Below are 10,321 nucleotides of genomic sequence, written 5' to 3'. Positions count from 1 at the left end.
TAACTCTAACAGAAAAGTGGGCCACACGAACGTGAGCACCGTTTTTAAGAAGACTCAGATGGGAGGCATAAGAAGACATTTAAATATAGTTCAAGTAATATCAAAGCGGTAAATGGCAATTAAAACATTAAGTCCACAAAATACAGTGATATCGACAATAAAGCCAAATATGTGTCGCGCCCCCTTTTTACTTCGCGGAATCGGGTTTATAACATTTTGGTATGGGACAACTCTTTCCTTTTGGGAAAGAGGGTTTCTGTTTTTGAAGAGTCGCCACCTAACGATTTTAAGGTGCGTTAGGGCGCCTATAAGGTTCATCTACAACTACGTTTGGTAACCAGAGATAGGGTAAGGGCTTGAAATTATCCTAAGGAGAAGGTATTAGGCATCCCTCAGGATCCACTAGTGTGGTTCCCAGCCAGACAGTTTTTGTGAATTTGTATTAGAAAATAAACAAGTATGGCTCAAATAGTAGGGGATTTGAGTTTAAATACACAAGTGTTTGAAAACAATTAGCGAAAGGCGAAATTTTGAAAAAAATTACAATCTAAAGCATGCTTATGTATGTAAAGGAGGTGTCCTAGGTTTGTTTGTAATATGGATCACATCAATGCAATACCCGGTATGACACTCCCCAAAGAGGGGCTACACGTGGTATTAACGCACCGGTCATCATATCCATATCTACCCTTTCCCGCCCCGTGAAGGTAATTAAAGCGAGGATTGGTCTCGACCCTTATTGCATGTTGTTACCCGCCCCTTCCTATCAGTCCCGGAGGAATTTAGGACTCTTATCCTATAAGAGGGGGTTCTAGGCAGACTCTCAGGTTTAAAGGCAAAATACTAAGCAACAAACAAGAACATATAGGACTGCATTTAGGGGGAAAAGACAGAAGCAAGTAGAAGGCTCAGGTATACCTCCACAAATAATGCACATAGACACTATGACTTATACCCAATTAAGTTCTGAATTGAGAATCCTAAAGCAGGTTGTCTAAGTGATAACATCAGAACCAGATTTATTACATGACTCAGAAAAGAAGTCTGAATCAGGCTTACCTACGGATTTTAACAAGTTGACAATTTAAACAAGGACAGTTCTGGTTTTTATTTAAGCAATTACCTAAGGCTTGCCTAGGCGTAAAGCAATATGAAGTAGTTATTCCGAGTTACTAAGACAGTTTGGAGATTGTTTTTTTTTACCTAAAACATGATGTTCTAGTTGATACGAATGCAGAGATCATTACTAGTTATTTTAAACAGGATAATCAAATGTGAAGCTACTTTTACCTCTCCTATAATCAGCAGTTTACACTAAGTTTGAATGCAAGTACGAATAAGATCCTAAAACATGGTATCTAAGATGCATGTATAAAACTCATGATGCAGAATTCCTAGAGCAGGATTTCTAAATGCATATGGCAGGATTGCAGAATTTCCTAAGAGCAGGATTTCTAAATGCACATGGCAGCGCAGAACATAATAGTAAAGTTCTAATTATTAGCATATTTTAACAAATGATTTTGTAAGGGTGCACATGCTGAAGCAATAAACATGAGACCTAAGAGAATATTTCTAATGCATGTATGAATCCTAAGCATGGTTTCTATTGCGCAATTAGGAATATAAACCTAATGACATATTTTCTACCCTTAACAATTATAGCATGCATATTCACCCTATCCCTTTTCACTAGCCACCCCAATACTTCTTTACAAATTATTACAGACCATGTGAGTGAATTACATAAGTACAAATGAAAAATAAGAAGCTACACTATAAGAAGCATGGTTAGGACTTCCTCTCTGAGTTATGTAATAAACCACCTCAAGTGCCAATATTGTTCCATAGCCTTTCTCATATCTGGGTGTGTCAGAGTTCCCTAAGGACCTCCAGGGATCCCGGGTAGTGCTCACACCCAGATTGCAAAACCAAAACAGAGTGAGTGCAGTGTGGAAGGGCCAGCTTTTATGTGTCCAAGTTCAGAGTGAGCTCAAGGATACCAAAGCAAGGCTCACACAAAAGGGGCAGAACCTAGTTGTCTAAGAGTATATGTGAGAGTGTTTGACATAGATTTAAAGGAGTTGAGTTGGAAAACAGTTTTGAATACAGTCATGTTTGAAGTGAGTTTGCAAAAGACAACAGAACAGTTTTTGAAAAGGAGAAGGGAATAGGAGCAATAATAACTTGGAACAAGACAGCACACACAGAACAAATCCAAATAACAGTATCCTTCCCGCATTCAAAGGTAGGGAAGTAAGGGGTTGGGGACATAGAGAACCCAGATCAAAAACACATAAACATGGCTGAGAAGAGATGCATATAGACCAGCAAGTGCAAAGAACAAGTATGGACCGATTGGCCTTTAGAACACGAGTAATTACTTCAAAGAGTTAACAAGGGAATCATGCTTGAAATTAGAATTGTAATAAGACATATGGGCAGGGTATGGGAGTAATCATGCAGGGGTCTATTAAATATAATTAGTCATGACTTAGTGTTAGTCAAGTACATTGAGAACATACTAGTTAAGGGATATAACCAAAAACTCAAGTAGACATGCTGGTTACATTTGAACAAGAGAGGGCAGAACTTAAACATGTTGAGTAAAGCAGTGAACAAGAAGTGCAATTAAACAACATGAGCCATTAAGTTAATGCAGAAAGAGACAGGGATTGACAAACAATAGGGGGCACATAGAGTTGAGTTTCAAAATTGAACTAGGAACATACCAGTTAAGGAAGCAAAGTGCAGAAAAAGCAAAGCAATTAAAGTCCCACAGTCTAGCCTTGGCTGTCAGCCGGCTAGACAAAGCAGTAACACAAGTAGTAGAGAAAGAAGAGAGAGTTTGAGTGTGTATGTGTGTGTTCTGAACTAATTGTTCATGTCTTGAATTGAGAGTATAGGAGAGAATATATAGTAGTTTAGGAGTGGAGCAGAATTAGGTAAAGAAATCATAATTCAGCAATCAAGAAAATTACATATGAAATTAGCATAGTCTTCCTTCAATTAAGGACAAATACCCAACGGTTAAAGGATATGAGTCACTTAAGGAAAGAAAATCAAATCAGACCCAAGTAAAGAGGTAAGCAAACAGAATTTTAATTAAGGAAGTAATCATGAAGAATCAATGATATTACGGACAATAAGGTAACAAGAATAATCAGAGTTATAAACAAGGAAATGAATCAATAATCAGCACATAATTTTAAACAAGCAAATCAGTCAATCGAGATTCAAAATAATACTGATTTGGAGAGAGGGAAAATATCAGTTTTCTATAAATAGACAAATAGGCAAAAAAATAGAATTTCATAAACATGCATAAACTTTCCAAGGGATCGACTCAAAAAACCTAGTAGAGATGAACTAGGGTAAAAGTCACAAGATACTGAATTAGGATAAAGGGGAAAATCATGAGAGTTAATGAACAACACCAACAATGTAACAAGTAGCTCGGAAAGACTCAGAATCGAAGCAAAAACATAAGGAAATTAGGGCTTTAACACAAACTAGTTAGGGTCCAGACAATTTTAGCAGAAATCAGTCAATTACACCTAAGAGCATATGATTAACACTCAAAAATCATGAAAACTTTGAGAAGACGAGTTTCAGTAAACCGTAGTTTAGAACAGAGCAACTAAAATCAAAATAGTTACCCAAAACAGGAGATTTTAAAAGGAAAACGTTTAATAACACTTGAATCGTCTCAGATCTATAAAGATCTGAGAAGAATCGAACAGTAGTGAGTCTAGGGTTTCGGAAAATAGTAAAGATGTAGAAAAATCGGTTCAAAACTCATGGATACACTTAGATCTAAGATAGATCTAAAGAAAATTGGTAAATCTCAAGAGCTAGGGTTTTGGAGAACCCAGAGACTAGGGTTTCAGAAAATAGTAAAGATGAAAAAAATCGGTTAAAAACTCATGGATACACTTAGATCTAAGATAGATCTAAAGAAAAGTGGAAAATCTCAAGAGCTAGGGTTTTGGAGAACCCAGAGACTATGAGAAAACATTAGATCGTTAGCGGTTTCAGCCGAAAAAGCCATGGATCTTACTCGAACAGCCATGGATGGCCGGAAAGTAGCATAAACGACCATGGATAGAAGTTGAGCAAGATCTGGACTAGATCTCTTTGAGATCTTTCAACAAAATCACAAAAATGGGCAACCAGGAGACGTAGGATACAAGTATACGTCTCAAACAGCCATGGGAATCCATGGATTGAGTGAGGATCAAAGGGGATTAAGGCTAGTTTGGATGGCGGCGGCTAGGGTTAGATTTAGGTCTCAGAGAGAATTGGAGAGGAAAGGGGATTCTAGGGCAGCGTATTGGTAAGAAATGATTTAGGTTAGGGGGTCGTTCAGGTTAAAAAAAGGTAAGAGGGAATAGGGGCCGTTGATCTTAGAGATCAACGGCCAGGATGAGAAGGGTAGGTGGGGTTCCGGGTTTGGGCATGGGTAAAGAGGGTGTGGGTTGGGTTTTAATTGAAATTGGGCTGGGAAATTGGGGTCCAATTTTGGGCTACAATTGAAAGCCAATTTGGCTATATTCTAAATACCCAATTTTCCCTATTTAATTAATAAAAGATAGTAAATAGTTTCTGAAAACTAATTTAAAGGGCTAAAATGATTTATAATACATAATTAACAATTTAAAAATACTGGATCCAATTATATGCGTACAAAACATAATTAAATCTAAAAAAGGCTAGTATTGCAATTATGTGCAATTTAGCTTTAAAAATACTAAATGTAATTGTAAAAATATGTAAAAATTACTTTAGCCATATTTTAGCATAAATATAGAAATTCAATAGCAGAATTATCAAAATAGTAATTTTGGAAATAATTGTTGGGGATCTTATGGATAAAAAGGGAGAAAATAAATCAATTTAAACCTTTAAAATTATGGAAAAAAATAATAAAACCCTTGGACATGCTTATGTATGCACATATATGCTATTTTGAAGGTATTTTTCATATTGAAAATATATAGGGAAAAAATTGGGTATCAACAGCTGCCCCTCTTTACTCGGGAAGGATGAAAGAATATTCGGGTAAAGAAATGATGGCCAATTTTGACCGAGCAAAACAATTTCAAGAGGTTAGGCCGCAACCTGGCTTCTGAGCTGCCTACATATCCCTGGTTTTACCAGAATCAGGCCATATGTAGTTTAGGATTCACCTGCAAAGTATGTCGATGAAGACATTTCAAGAACGGACGCAATATCTAGGGCCGGGTGAGTGGACGGTTTACGAGAATGGTTAGGTTTGATATGGCTGGGGGAACTGGAGCGGGATCGCTCCTGCTGGGGTAGCCGTTGCTCGCCGTCTTACCTGCAAATAAGCAATACAAGTATATATTGTGCATAAATTTAAACATGATGCAAATTCTCGTTGGACCATGAATGTTGTCTTCGGACGATGAGGATGATGTCCTTAGATCATGATGTCCTGGGCCATGAAGCGTATGATAAAGGATTCGCAGGCCATGAAATGATGTTCTCGGGCTATGAGGATGGTGCCTCCAAACCATGACGCCTTTGAATAATGATCTGCAAAAGATTGAAAGAGATCCTCAGGCCATGACATGGTGCTCTCGGGCTATGAAGATGGTGCCTCCGAACGATGACGCCTTTGGATGAGTTGGCAATATTTCAGCCCATGAAGGATGCAGTAGTATGATGCAGACAAGACAGAGCTTAGTCTTGCGAATTGAAGGGCAGAGCTTAGCCCGTAAGAGAAGTAAGATAAACAGTGCTTGGGATAGCGCTTAGATTTGAAGAAAATTAGAGGCAGAGCTTAGCCTCGGATGGCAGAATGATAGCCTTATACAAAGATGCGAATGCAGATGGATGTAGAGCTTAACCTCGGAAGGCAGAATAATAGCCTTATGCAGAAATGCGGATGGAGAAAGCATTTAGTCTCGAAAGGCAAAATAGTAGCCTTATGCAAGAATGCAGATAGAGACAGCGTTTAGTATTGGAAGGCAGAACGGTAGCCTTATGCAGGAATGCAGATGCAGATAGAGACAACGTTTAGTCTCAGGAGGCAGAATTGTAGCCTTATGCGAGAATGTAGATGCAGATGGAGGTAGAGCTTAACCTCGGAAGGCAGAATGGTAGCCTTATACAAATTGGAAGGCAGAATAGTAGCCTTATGCAATGCAGATGCAGATGGAGGTAGAGCATAACCTCGGAAGGCAGAACGGTAGCCTTATACAATGCAGATGCAGATGGAGGTAGAGCTTAACCTCGGAAGTCAGAATGGTAGCCTTATGCAAATTGGAAGGCAGAATTAGGGTTTATTTTTTTTTTTAGCAAATCCACTAGGCGAGGTGCCTAGGGCTAGTTTTATTAATAATAAAAGAAAAGAGAACCACATAGGAAGAGTAAAAATAAGGGGGACAATAGACCAGTGTGTTGCCTATATGCCTTGGTTATATAACTACTCCTTTGCGCCTCACATTGCCCTTATGGCAGCCTCATGTAGAGGAGTCATGGGTTAACTGCCGGCAAAGTCTCACGAGGGCATATAATCTCATAGCCATTTGAATATTTTTCCAAAGGCATTGGGCTAGATCAACACAAACTGGGCTAAACCTTACCTTACTAATCCTATTGAGGCATATAAAAAAGCCTCACCTACTAGCAAGCATGTAAAAAGAAGGAACTAGCTAAGACTAAATATTCTATGATCATCACAGAGTTTATAACATACTCTGTGATGATATTACATAGAACTACGCTAATGTGATGGTAAAATAAAAATATGTAGAAATAACAGTGATGGTCATTCTTCTCTAGTGTTGTGAACTCTTCAACTTGTAGACTCTTGTCCTCTTCATCGACCCTTTTCAAAATGTCTTCAAAATTCATGATTTTTTCTTTGAGCGATTGGACTTTGTGGATGTTGTTTGAGTGGCCTGTTTTTGTTTGGCAACTCTCATTGGAAGTCTCCTTATGTTTGCATCTTCATTTACCCTGCCGTCCTAACTTTTGTCCCTTGTACGAGACTTCTTACTTTGTCCGCTATGCATTGGTGATAAATCACCTTTCCTTGCTGCCTCTGCCCGGCATTGTTGTAACATTGCATCTTCCTCTCCTTCTTCATAAAGATCTCTCCCCAAGTTCACAGGATGTGGAGCATTTTGGACGATATCAAATGTTACCAAGGCAGATTCTCCTTGTGTATTTGCCACCACTGCCTTGTTGTTGTTGTATGTCAAGGTATTTCCATCTTGTGTTTCAGCCAAAATTGCCTTGTTTTGTTGTTGTTCTATGCTTTGCACAGTGTTCCTGCTCTTATGCGCACGACCAGTGCTAAAAACATTAGGATTACTCAAATTTGTAGAGTTAGAGCTTACCATCGCGTCCAGCAACTTTCTTTCCTCCAAACTAATAGCTGGAACGATTGGATTCTTTTGTTGCTGTCCATCTTTTGGCACATGAATTACTGACTTTGGGCTGTTTTCAATTAGTTGCTGCTGTCCTGGATTCGGTGCTGCTTCATGTCGATCACAAATGGCAGCAGGAGTGTTTACAATTTGTTGCTGCTGCTGCTGCCCAGATTTCTTATCTGCTGCCTTTGCCATCGAGCTAGTACCTATTGTGCTCGTTCCAAACTGTTGCTGCCTGTTTTGAGGAATAAAATCTGGGGCTGTTGCATTTAACCTGCTGCCTGAATTCAATTTTGAAGAGCTGCCAAGTTTTGGCACAGGTGAGCCAACTGAAAACATCTCCCCTTCTTCACTTTCTTGATCATCTTCCTCAATTGAATCTCCTGCAAATTCAGCATCCCAATCTTCTTCACCCTCGTGCTCACATCGGTCTGACCAGAGCTTGGATTTGATTACCATCTCCCTCACATTTGCCTTGATAATTTCATTATTGTTTCCTATGGACAGAACCAATTTTCCACGATCAACATCATGCTCTCCACAAGACTCAAATGATTGTGATGGTACTTCATAAACTGAGGTGTTCAATGTAACCATAGGTTGTTTCACCATATTATTATTCAACATCATTGCATTTTGAACCTCTTTAATAATTTGTTCCACATGAGGGTTAGAAAAATGCAGAGTAGGAGTATTAGAGTTGTGTGCCTTGGCCTTTTGTGCATCAACAGGAACAATGTCCTTCGAAACAATTAGTCGACCACCTGTGTTCTTGGAAAGTTGTTGTTGTTTGCTACTGCCTGGAGCTTTGGAGTTGTGTTCATCATCATAGCTACCTGGGCATCCTTTACCATTTTAGCTAGCTCCGGATTGGAAATATGATGAGTTTGTCTAGCTGCAGCAGGTATTTGAATTGCCTCACCAGTGTGATTATCAACAGTTGCGATCTCAAGTCGAGCACCTATGTCCTTTGCACTTATCTGCTGCTTTTCACTACCTGTAGAGCTGGTTTTCCAGCTACTGATCGTGTGTCATCATCCATCTGTTGCTCCTTATTTTCAGCCTCCTTCGTAACATGCTCACACTCATTCACCAAAGCATCAAAAGAATTCGAGACCCCAATGATATTTGATGGTACAATCTGATTTTGCACACCAGGAGATTGCTTCTTGCTAGGTGATTTATTCACCATTGTCCAGTTGTTGCTCTTTGTGCGACCTCGAGAATTCTTTTTGTTAGGTGACATGTTTGATTGATTTACTACTGTAAAGTCTCCACCCTTAGATTGTTGCACACCTTGAGCACCTGAATTTAATGCATCAGTTACTTGTCTATGAGCTAACTTAATTTGCACATCACTAGCGTGCCCAGCATTGGCCTGATCAGCTGAAGTTTTTGGAAAATTCTTAGCTTGTTCAAGCACTGCCTTTGCACCTGTATCAGTTACACTATCCAGAGCATTCACTCCTTCAAGTTCTTGCCTCTCCTCATGCACAGCAGTAGCTCTAAAATCTGCTGGTTTTTCAGTTAGTTCAGCACGTCCATCAGTCACAAGCTTAACGTTAATCTGCCCCTGTCCCTTCTTAAGTTGCTGCACAGCTTCATAAGGCTTTTTCAGAACATCTGTAGCTTCCTTATCCCTAGTTTAACCTCCATCAACAGCACGACCTTTAGCAACCCTCAAATCTTGAGAAACCCTCGCAAGAGCAGCAGCAACTGGAACTGTAACAACACTAGAATCAGCTGCTGTGTGTTGGGCTTTTATAGCATCTGATCCTTGGCCAACAACCATGGAATTATTAACGTTTTCATTAGCTGCACTCAGTCCTGTTCCTTCAACAACCTGCTGCATTTTTTTAGCATCCAACAATTGCCTAAGATCACCTTGAAACTTCTCTACAGAAATTTGATCGCCACGATCCTCGACTGCCCCGTTCCCTACACTTTCTTGATTCTTTGACAAAATCAAACGACATGTATTCTCACCATGACCCTGACGTCTACAACAGGTACAATATAAAGGCAAGTTGTCGTACACGATCTCCTGGGTTGTTTCAGTGATTTTTCCAGATTTCTCGTCCACATATTGCAATGTTACGCTATTTGGGTGCTTGTCTAAAAGATCAAGGATTACTCTTACCCTAGCTGTGCTAGGCCTTGTTTTGGATTGTGTAGCCTTATCAATAGCAATAGGATTCCCAGCAGCAGTAGCTATTGACAACAACGCTTTTTTCGCAAAGAGTTCTGGAGATAAATTCGGCAAAGAAATCCATACGGCTACCATAGAAGTTTCTTCTCTAGGATTAAATCCAAGTGTCCATGGAAACACCCTAAACTGATGATCATCTCCATTATATGGTAAATAATTAACTGCCCTAGCTAGCGACATAACAAAATCCTCATGTAAATCAAAATGCAACAGTTGTCGTCGCACAAGCATTCCAACCAAACAATTACCTTTGACGCCAAGGTGCTTGGGCAGTAAACCTCTCCAAACCTTCAATTCTGGAGCATCTTGATTGATTTTAACAACTATAGCCTGATGTAATCCTTCCTCCATGGCAAAATCTGATCGCTCCTCCATAGTAAACTGTATAGTTGGAATTCCATGCACAATCTCAATTGGTTTCAGCTTTATTTTCGTTAGGTTTTGAGTTGTATGACTGGAAACTAGTTGTGAGGCATAAGAAATAGGTTTAGGAAGTGTCTCTCCCACAGCTTGAAGCTGGGGAGAAGGCTGCGCATCCATGGCAGCCCAACTACTCCATGTCGCCCAAGAAATAGAGGAGAGAGGAGAGAGCGTTTTTTGGTTGGTTTAGGGTTTAGGGTTTAGGGTTTAGCAGCCTTATGCAATGCAGATGGAGATGAAGGTAGCGCTTAACCTCAGAAGGCAGAATGGTAGCCTTATGCAATGCAGA

The sequence above is a fragment of the Nicotiana attenuata genome, chromosome 1 (assembly GCF_001879085.1).
Source record: "Nicotiana attenuata strain UT chromosome 1, NIATTr2, whole genome shotgun sequence".
NCBI lineage: Eukaryota > Viridiplantae > Streptophyta > Magnoliopsida > Solanales > Solanaceae > Nicotiana > Nicotiana attenuata.
The sequence above is the reverse complement of the archived record's forward strand: the minus strand, read 5'-3'. Positions refer to the sequence as shown.